The sequence below is a fragment of the Helianthus annuus genome, chromosome 7, assembly GCF_002127325.2.
Source record: "Helianthus annuus cultivar XRQ/B chromosome 7, HanXRQr2.0-SUNRISE, whole genome shotgun sequence".
Classification (NCBI taxonomy): Eukaryota; Viridiplantae; Streptophyta; class Magnoliopsida; order Asterales; family Asteraceae; genus Helianthus; species Helianthus annuus.
This window is the reverse complement of record NC_035439.2, coordinates 11,602,636-11,614,202: the sequence shown is the minus strand read 5'-3', so window position 1 is coordinate 11,614,202 and position 11,567 is coordinate 11,602,636. Positions and strand designations below refer to the sequence as shown.

General features: G+C 32.6%; 1 long non-coding RNA gene across 2 annotated transcripts; it reads right to left on the bottom strand.

Moving 5' to 3' along the window:
* Nucleotides 1–2,297: 2,297 nt before the first annotated feature.
* Nucleotides 2,298–8,605, bottom strand: LOC110877684. Of its 2 annotated transcripts, XR_004862208.1 has the most exons (14): nt 8,423–8,605; nt 8,200–8,287; nt 7,611–7,727; nt 7,477–7,540; nt 7,002–7,071; nt 6,869–6,932; nt 6,396–6,465; nt 6,263–6,326; nt 4,123–5,852; nt 3,904–4,025; nt 3,214–3,825; nt 2,922–3,102; nt 2,608–2,693; nt 2,298–2,530 (listed from the first exon to the last, which is right to left on the bottom strand). It is a non-coding gene; the product is annotated as an uncharacterized LOC110877684 (long non-coding RNA). The 2 variants fall into 2 exon arrangements; XR_004862207.1 differs by having other exon boundaries at nt 3,904–5,852.
* Nucleotides 8,606–11,567: the final 2,962 nt, after the last annotated feature.

Genomic DNA, 11,567 nt, shown 5'->3' with positions numbered 1-11,567 from the left:
ACCGCCCCGTAATGCTGGTAAAAAAAATTCTGTTCTATAAATGTATCGTAAAAAAATTTGGGATACCCCTGAATATTTCTTCTAGTTCCGCCACTGTCTACTAGTCTACTACAAACTCCCTAACACCACCACTCTTAAAGCCATCACCACCCTCTTTGAAATAAAAAACCTCCGCTCCCTCCTCGCCGCCAACAACCTCCCAATCACAACATCAAAAAGACACGGTATACATCGTCACACAAACCCTCAAAATCCCCTTCCCCTGTTTATGCAGCAACGGTACCGGAATCTCCAACCGCCGCCCCGGAAGACCTAGATCTGGTATCAGACCCTTTAGATGCACCTTCTGGAAGCTTCGAAGATATCGGATCTGAAGAAGATATGTTCTCTACTTACATGAACATTGAAAAATCGGATCTATCGTCAATCACGGTAACGGCGTTGTCGACGGCGGCCGGATTGGCAATGCCGCCGGTGAAGGCGGAGGTTCTGATCATTCAATGAATACATGAAGTTATAGGTAGATAGTCAAGGTGAAGAATATGAATATCAAATGTGTAGGATTACGTGACTTTGTTGAAGCAATAATTTAAGGAAAAGGAGGCTAATATGCTTGTTTGTTTGGGCTATGTTGTGTGTTCAAATTATTTGATAATGTGAAATCTCAATTTGGAGGATTTCTCAGGATAATTAGGACGATAGAGCTTTACTGTTAAGAGTGTCTTGTAAGAACAAAATAGTGGGAATTATTTTTTTTAGTATTAAGGGCATGTTGGTCGTTTTACATGGAGTTAACGGAGAAAACTAACGGACATCCACTCCAGGGACTATCCGAGTAACAAACTATCAAACCACAGGGAGCACAGGTGTAATTTCCAAAAGTTGGGGACTATAGACGTTATTTTACAAAACCACAGGGACTATACGTGCATTTTACTCTATTTTATTTTTAAAGTATCATGAAAATGATAACATCAACATCAAAACCATATTTTTGTTGTATTGTTATGTATTTTAGGACGCTACAAATAATTCATTGAACATGAAAAATATCATTAAAAACCTAACATGTCCCAAGTCTGTGCCTTTTATTAGAATTCCAAATATATTTTAACCTAACATGTCTCACATTTTTGTCAAGCCTTTGTCCACTCATATTAGGCGATTACTGCTATAGGCCAAATTATAAGCCCACGTACACCATGTGACCTTCCTCCTTTTGCCTTATATTTCGTCCCTATAAATTACTTTTATTTGTTTTTATAAAAATTAATAATAACAATTTAATAAAGAGTAATACCATAAAAATATCACACTTTTTTTGGTTGTTGGATTTTAATAATATTAAGTTTCACCTGTTGGCTGTTGGCTGATAACAATCTCAACTTTAAAAATTCGCTCCAACGATCCCAACTTATAAGAATTTGGGAATTTATAAATTTGGTGGGTAGCGTCTTGCTACAATGAATGAAAATCTTTTGTCGGCCGTTCAAAAAAAAATAAGAATTTGACCCCATTGATCTTTTTCTAACATATAAGAATTTTGTCTCCTCGATATATTCAAGCTCACCTGCAGACTTCTTAAATGATTTAAGTGCATCTATGTTGGAAAATGATCAATGGAGGTCAAATTCTTACGAGTTACGATCGTTGGATGGAATTTTTAAAGTTGATATTATTATCGGCCAACATATGAAATTTTAGATTATTAAAATTCAATAATCCTTTTTTCTTCACGAGAAAACCATTCATCCGAATTTTAGCATATTATAAAAGATACTCATTAATTTTTTTTGATATACTAAAGTCTCTAAATTAGTTGACTCTTAAATTAGTTTAAATATATACTAGCGTAAGTTCCCGTGTGTTACACGGGTTGTATAAAGGAAATACTTCTTACGAACATATTGATTTAATAAATTATACATAGATATAAATACTACTAAACTAACAATCCGACACCATCACTCATTGAATACCCCGCCATAACAATAAGCTTCCCATTAAGAACCACAAACCCAAATCCCGCTTTCATGGGTACCGGCATCTGAGGTAAAACCGATAGTTTATTCCCAAGGCAATCCAAGACCTCCCAGTGGGTCCCATCTCCTTCAGCATCCATAGTCAAAACATAAAGCCATTCTTCAACTAAACCAGCAAGCTTTCTAACAACAATAAACTCTTTATTCTTGATAAACGGCCAGATACTAATAAGAAAATAATTACTTTAACATTGTTGACGTAAATATTTTAATTATATATATATGTTGAAATATTAACGAAAACGATGATAGAGAGTACACCAAATAATTGAAATACATTAATACTAACGTTTAATTACTAACGTATATCAAACTAAAATGGAGCTTTTGATTGAAGTTAAAGTTGATCCGTTCCCAACTAATTGTAAACTGAGTTCTTTCTCTATTGAGTGTAGCGTTTGAGGAGGAAACACTCCTTTCCAAGTCCCGAAAATATGTCCCATTAAATGTACGGTACAATCAACATGTCTATACGTCTTACAGAAAACCTATACAACGAAAATATATAAATACCAACATAATTCATTCATCATCACATAAAAAATTGCATGATTAATGATCTAACCTCGGGGAGTTTGTTCGAAAAGTGTTTAATGGAACCTGCCTAATGTTCTTCACAATACCATCGAGAAGATACAATGCTCGCAACTTCTGATCATACAAAACTTAAAAAACTGAGCCAAAGTTAAATAATTAATCTGATCCATTATATATGAAATCATAGATGTTACCTTCTAACTCTAAGTTTTGTGAACTTTATAGTGTGCAACTAAATATAACCATCATTACCATCCCGCCAAATCTCATTTGTAAGGTAATTTAATAAATTAATGGGAGATTTGATGACTACGCAAAAGCTTAATATAAAGGGTGACCCACCTTTGTTATTAATTGTATGTCATCAACAACAGAGAGGATGCAATTGAGCCAAATCTCCTATCAGATTTTAAGCCATATGTCAAAATAGAGTTTAAAAAACCCATCCTTGCCATACTCCCAAATCTCCTAAAGCTATTATATTGACCTGGCCCTTCATTCCTTTTATATTTTTCTTTCTTTTCTGCATAAAAAATAGCACACGAATTTACAAACCAACACACAAAAAAAACACAAAGTAATATAATTATCAAGAAAAATTGAAATTAATGATTGTATAAAATTTGCATTGAACCTTGGCACTGCCATGCTTGATGTAGAGAGTCCCAATCTTGGATCCATCTTTTTGTGTGGATCATCAGCACACAGGTGCGCTAGACAAATGTTGAATAACTTCTTCATCCAAAGAGTATCCATACATTTAGTTTCTAACCACTCAACAATAAATAGTTTACCTAGATAAATAGCCTTTTTATCAAGCTCCTTGGCAGCTATAGTATAAGCTACATAAGGTAGGAATAACTTACAGTTCAAAATATAGAAAATTGACTATAATAAACTTTAGTAAAATAATTTATAACATAAAAGGATATATTGCTCAAAGAATTTAACGGAGAGAAAAAAAAAAGAACATTAGAGACCTTTGATACTTGACCTTGAGCAAGATGAACAAAATCATCGCTAATTCAAGTAATTCAATTACATTATTAGTCGTATGAAGAGTTATGGTTCCATTAGGCAACCAAGGAAGAAGCTCATTTGCAAAAGTCACAATCTCAAAAAATTACACACTAAAAGAATCAAATTATTTAACCAATCCATGGGTACAAAGCTCGTCCTGCTGATCAGGAGATGCTGCAAATACCTTAGCAACTCGAGTCAAAAAAACTGAAGCATACGCCAAAACCTGTAAATATAATATTTAATAAAAAAAAAGTCATTTAACCATCCTTAGGCAGCTAAAGGTAAATTTTGTAGTACTCACCTTGGCATCATGGTAATGGTATTGAAAAAGATTAGTCAATAAACGAATAGCATCCATAACAAAATCAGTAGCATCAGATGGAAGTTTCTTGCACATGTTTGCAGCAGTAGATAGCGCACACACTGAGATACAAACCAAGAAGTCAATATAATAAGATACACTTCTAACATGACAGGGCTAATGTACAACCAATATCTATGCGATTTGAAGAGATCGTACCAACACTTGCGGGTCCTTCCATGCTAAAACGCCAGCCAATAAATAAAAGAAAATGTAGTCATGAACGACATACCTTGATATGCTTGCAACACCAAGTAGAGATCGAATCATATCTGATCGTTGTTTGATAACGTCATTTGTGATCCCCAACTTAATTTGTGGTAAACAATTCAAGAATATGAACGAACACACCTTACTTTTTTAGCAAAAAGTGTTGTGACACAAATAAACGACATAAAATTATTGTATCAGCTGTAGAATGATGTTTGTGATAACATAGAATTAGAAATATTAAAAGGAACAATCAGTGGGCCATCTATATAGCGAAAATTGTACCCTACGCAAATAGTTATTCTTGTTGGCAATTGAAGCGACCATACTAATTAGTAGAAATGAAATAAATCAGTAATCTTAATTATACATGGGTTGTCACCACCGTCTTGATTATGTGGTCGCGTTTGACCCATCTCGATTTTCAGCCGCTGCACTTCAGCTCTCAGGGTTTCACTTAAAGTTGTAAAATGAGATGATCAACGATATTTTTTAATTATGATGTGAAACTATTCAATGCGAATCAAATACACATTGTTCATGGTCTAGTTCAACTGGTTTTGACCAACCCAACCATTAAACCCGCAAACCGCAAAAACCAAACCGTGAACCGAACCGTTAAAGCATTCAACTGGTTGCTAAAACCTTTGTCATATTTAGGATTTCAAAGGTAAAACCATTCATGAAATTAAAAAACTTAGAACAGATAAAGAAAGAGCCATTCAAGTAAGACACGAAAATAATAACTACCCCAGCTATAAAACCATCAATATCCTAAACAAAAGCTCAAATTTGACCTAGTAATTTGTAAGAACAAATAACCCAAATTGAAAGTACAATAATCAATAAAAAGTATGGAAAACGTACCACTGTACTAAAGAATGTAAGCATCTTTGTAACTTTTGAGAAGAACCCAACAAAAACATCAAATGTTTAAACAAAAAACACAAAGTGATTATCCAAAAAAATACATGTCTATATTGAAAGAAAGGTAAACTTACATGGGCAACGTGCAGTGACAGAAGCAATGTAGATCATTCGACATGCATAATCCAAAAAATCAAAGTGAAGTTGTAAAATGAGATGATCAACGATATTTTTTAATTATCATGGGAAACTATTCAATGCGAATCAACTATACATTGTTCATGGTCCAGTTCAGCTGGTTTTGACCAACCCAACCATTAAACCCGCAAACCGCCAAAACCAAACCGTGAACCGAACCGTTAAAGCATTCAACTGATTGCTAAGACCTTTGTCATATTTATGATTTCAAAAGTAAAACCATTCATGAAATTAAAAAACTTAGAACAAATAAAGAAAGAGCCATTCAAGTAAGACACCAAAATAATAACTATCCCAGCTATAAAACCATCAATATCCTAAACAAAAGCTCAAATTTGACCTAGTAATTTGTAAGAACAAATAACCCAAATTGAAAGTACAATAATCAATAAAAAGTATGGAAAACTTACCACTGTACGAAAGAATGTAAGCATCTTTGTAACTTTTGAGAAGAACCCAACAAAAACATCAAATCTTTAAACAAAAAATACAAAGTGATTATCCAAAAAAATACATGTCTATATTGAAAGAAAGGTAAACTTACATGGGCAACGTGCAGTGACAGAAGCAATGTAGATCATTCGACATGCATAATCCAAAAAATCAAAGTGAAGCTGTAAAATGAGATGATCAATGATATTTTTTAATTATCATGTGAAACTATTCAATGCGAATCAAATATACATTGTTCATGGTCCAGTTCAGCTCAGCTGGTTTTGACCAACCCAACCATTAAACCCGCAAACCGCCAAAACCAAACCGTGAATCGAACCGTTAAAGCATTCAACTAATTGCTAAAACCTTTGTCATATTTATGATTTCAAAAGTAAAACCATTCATGAAATTAAAAAAACTTAGAACAGATAAAGAAAGAGCCATTCAAGTAAGACACCAAAATAATAACTATCCCAGCTATAAAACCATCAATATCCTAAACAAAAGCTCAAATTTGACCTAGTAATTTGTAAGAACAAATAACCCAAATTGAAAGTACAATAATCAATAAAAAGTATGGAAAACTTACCACTGTACTAAAGAATGTAAGCATCTTTGTAACTTTTGAGAAGAACCCAACAAAAACATCAAATCTTTAAACAAAAAACACAAAGTGATTATCCAAAAAATACATGTCTATATTGAAAGAAAGGTAAACTTACATGGGCAACGTGGAGTGACAGAAGCAATGTAGATCATTCGACAGGCATAATCCAAAAAATCAAAGTGAAGCTGTAAAATGAGGTGATCAACGATATTTTTTAATTATCATGTGAAACTATTCAATGCGAATCAAATATACATTGTTCATGGTCCAGTTCAGCTGGTTTTGACCAACCCGACCATTAAACCCGCAAACCGCCAAAACCAAACCATGAACCGAACCGTTAAAGCATTCAACTGATTGCTAAAACCTTTGTTATATTTACGATTTCAAAAGTAAAACCATTCATGAAATTAAAAACTTAAAACAGATAAAGAAAGGGCCATTCAAGTAAGACACGAAAATAATAACTATCCCAGCTATAAAACCATCAATATCCTAAACAAAAGCTCAAATTTGACCTAGTAATTTGTAAGAACAAATAACCCAAATTGAAAGTACAATAATCAATAAAAAGTATGGAAAACTTACCACTGTACTAAAGAATGTAAGCATCTTTGTAACTTTTGAGAAGAACCCAACAAAAACATCAAATCTTTAAACAAAAAACACAAAGTGATTATCCAAAAAATACATGTCTATATTGAAAGAAAGGTAAACTTACATGGGCAACGTGGAGTGACAGAAGCAATGTAGATCATTCGACAGGCATAATCCAAAAAATCAAAGTGAAGCTGTAAAATGAGGTGATCAACGATATTTTTTAATTATCATGTGAAACTATTCAATGCGAATCAAATATACATTGTTCATGGTCCAGTTCAGCTGGTTTTGACCAACCCAACCATTAAACCCGCAAAACGCCAAAACCAAACCATGAACCGAACCGTTAAAGCATTCAACTGATTGCTAAAACCTTTGTCATATTTACGATTTCAAAAGTAAAACCATTCATGAAATTAAAAAAACTTAGAACAGATAAAGAAAGGGCCATTCAAGTAAGACACGAAAATAATAACTATCCCAACTATAAAACCATCAATATCCTAAACAAAAGCTCAAATTTGACCTAGTAATTTGTAAGAACAAATAACCCAAATTGAAAGTACAATAATCAAAAAAAAGTATGGAAAACTTACCACTGTACTAAAGAATGTAAGCATCTTTGTAACTTTTGAGAAGAACCCAACAAAAACATCAAATCTTTAAACAAAAAACACAAAGTGATTATCCAAAAAAATACATGTCTATATTGAAAGAAAGGTAAACTTACATGGGCAACGTGGAGTGACAGAAGCAATGTAGATCATTCGACTGGCATAATCCAAAAAATCAAAGTGAGAAGAAACCTAAAGTAGCATTTGAAAACCCCTTTTCTTCTGATGTAGGGCTGCACGAATCATGAAAGAAAGTTAGATTTGGAGCATTAAAGATCAAGAAAAAAACATATATGTTGCTTAGTTCCCTGCAATTGCAATTTTACAGCCCAATTTGTTAATTTAACATAATATCAACCAACCCAAGAATAGAAGAATCATACTCCAAAAGAGACCTAAAAGCATATGAACTACCTTCCTCAAAACTAAAAAAGATCCATCTTTCACAGATATCTTGAAAAAAAGTTAATTGGCAACATGATGAAGATTGAATCTGGTTATATGATTCATTAAACACCTTCCAGTAACATTTAAAAACCAAACAAACAATTTTTTCCTAAAAATTAGGGTTTGCAATATCATATTACAAAAAATTAACGGATGAAAGAGGAGATCAAAAGATCCTACAAAAAACATTCATAATAACAAACCAAAATCATTGAAAATCTAACCGATTGAAGAACATAAAATAGAAAAAACACTTACCGATTGAACATGATAATCTTGTTCGGATTCGGAAGAAACAGCAAACGTATTTAGTCATCGACATCGAAAACAACACAATAATTATTCCCTAAAAATTAGGGTTTACGATATTAAATAACAAAAAAGAATCAACTTATATAGGAGATCAAAACCTTCATAACAAATAACTGAAAGCGTTGATAATCAAAACGACTGAAGAACATCAAATCATTTAAACACTTACCCAACGAAGATGATGTTCTGCCTGGGATCTGTGAATAACATAAAACGAAGGAAGTAATACTGATTGAAGAAACATGTTATAGATAGATGATTCCGATTCAAAATAGATTCAAAATAGCGAAAGAAAAAGGAGAGGAGAAGAATTCGTGACAGATTGAGGGCTAGGGTTAAAGAAAAATGGGGAAAGAAGAGAGAGATGTAGTGGGAAGAAACGTACGTGAGAAGTAGATTAGGAAAAGAGATTAGCGCCTAAGAGGAATTCTCTGGCTTAAGAGGGTGTCCACATCATCAAAATGATTGGCTAAGAATAGACCATGTGGCCTAAGAGAATTCATTTAGTATAATAGATAGATAATGGTTTGTGTATGTTATTAACTCTTTACAAAATTAGCAATGTATTTCCTCCCAATAAAATACTTTAATATCATTATCTAGTTGTAATTAATTTCTCCTATTTTTTTAATGTATTATCGATAATAAAAATATCTCACCCTCATCTTGATGAGATCTTTTTAATAAAAATGGTTATGCACGTTTTCTATATTTTATATAGAAGTTTTGCCATTCGAGAAAAACCTAAAGCTTGTGAATTTCATGCAAAGTTTGGCCAGCTCTCCTAAAGTACGCCCTGATTTTTTGAGTTAAAAGACAAAGTTTGTTGACCAAAACAGTGAACCAAACTTCGATTTTTATGTCAAACAAAGCGACAACAAAGTTGATCACAAGAAGGATAGCTTCAAATGCAAAGTTAACTACGTACTAATTCAAGGCCAACTACATATATATGGAATATTAACCACATGGAAAACAGATCACGAATAGAACATTAATGCAACATTATCTACAATATTAGAAGTCAAAACACAATTTGTTGATCAATACAAGTTGTAAATTGTGTCAAAACCAATAACTATGATAATACGAAAATAAGTTTATAAAATAAAAAATTGTTTATAACAAACATAAATAAATATATTTTATAAAACAAATTGAAATCTATAATATTTGTATGCAACCAGTTAAAATTTATATCTTTCATACTATGAAAGTATAAAAAAATATTCAAAAAATATTCTATATGAACAAAATAAACGCAGTTATACGACACAAATCAGTTTTGTTTTTATTTCACAACAATCTTTTAGTACTTAATTATTGATTTTTTAATAAATGAACTTTATCTATATGAATAGTAAGTGATTATGAATAGCGCCTAACACCTTGCTACGTGGCGTGATTTGGTTGGCCTGAATGGGAGGGTTTTGTTTTTCTTTTCTTTCCGGGTCAATCACTGCCACACTCGCTCTTCTTCTGCTACTATCGCATATCCAACAACAGATTCGTCACCCCTCTCCCTTTCTCTTCAATTCGAAGTTTTAAACACTTGCAAAACCAAAAAGAAGCCTAGAAAATAAGAAGATATAAACACAACAAGAACACAAATAGAAAATGAAACTAGACAAAAAAAATAAAACCCAGAAAATATGAAAATTAGAACAAAGAAAATCTAAGTCAAACAGCATATCAGAATTTGTCATTTCCCTTTGTCGCCACCATCTTGTTGCAGCACAATGATTTAGCCAGATCAAGATGAGATCCACTATTTTTTATAGCCGGATCAGGGGCGGAGATTTTAAGGGGCAGCGGGTGCAACCATCCCCGCCAATGTTTCGATTAGTAGTGTAATTTTTCTGATTTTTCATCCAAAACTTTTAAAATTATTTAGGTCTACCCCCGCCAATTATTTTGCCTAACAATCTTTGCCCCTACCAATTTTATTTTCCAAAAATTTATACATATTTTCATATTTATTTAAAAATAAGGTGAAGAATGAGGCTATTGGTAATTTTTTTATAATTGTTTTAAACTTAAACGAGTTTAAATAAAGTCTGAAACTAGTTTTTATATAAATGAAACTTGAGGGTTTAAATTTAGTTTCTTTTATGTGTAAGAACGGGTCTTTTGAATGTAATTCTATAAACTAGAATGCAATTCGGTCATTTTATATGTAGTTCTATTAACTAGAAAGGCAATTCGGCCATATAAAATGACCGAATTGCCCTTCTAGTTAATAGAAAAAATTGATGAATTTAACCTAGCGGACTAAAATGGCAACAGTGAAACTTTTTTGTACCCACAAACGAAAAATGAAACTTTTGAACTAAATTGGTAAAATGACCCAAACCACAGAGACTAAAACGGCATTTAACTCTTAAATTTATATTCAAGAGTAATTTAAAAGTTTTGTCCTTTATGTTTACACCAAATTGCAGACGTTGTCATTTAGCGCAAAAGTTGACGAGTTTTGTACTTTATGTTTCAAAATCTTGCACGGTTTGTCCTTTGAGCCTAACTCAGTCAGATTTTTTGGTTAAGTATTGTCATGTGCCTTACACATGAGGGCATACTTGTCATTTCACATATGCAAGGACTACTGAGTAAATAACTTGTATAAAAGGACTAAATGTGTACAAAGATATAAATTCTCTCTCCCCTTCTCTCTTCTCTCTCTCTCTCTCTATATATATATATCACCTGCCGTGTGCAATGCACATGATAAGAATTAACTCAGATTTCTAACCAGGTTTGGCCTAAAGGACAAAACATGCAAGATTTTGAAAGGTTAAGGAAACCGCCTGTAAACTTTTGGCCAAATGGACAGCGCCTGCAATTTGATGTAAACATAAAGGACAAAACTTGTAATTTACTCTATATTCAATATCTAAAAAGGTTATTGAATTTTATCACTCACAACTATTAAATATAGCCGCTGCCAGTCTCAATTATCAATTTGACCTCCACCCTCCCAAATCATTTCACCAGCTTTCTCTCTCTCTTGCTTTTTTCTTTATCTCTCTATTTAAATAATAAAATAAATATAGAACAAGAAGATGGGATAAGTATAATATAGATAAAGGCATTAATCGCTGATTAATCATTAATCGAAGATTCACCGACTAATGGTCAATTAATCGCTAGGCAGTAAATGGTGGCCAAATTTCGACCAAACCATATAAATTTCTTTCAATTACTTAAAAGAATGGGTCAATAAGGGGTTAAAACATGTCTACTTTAAAAAAAAACTACTTATAAAAATGTGTGTGTATATATACAACTAAAAATTACATATAAAAAGCTCAATCCGA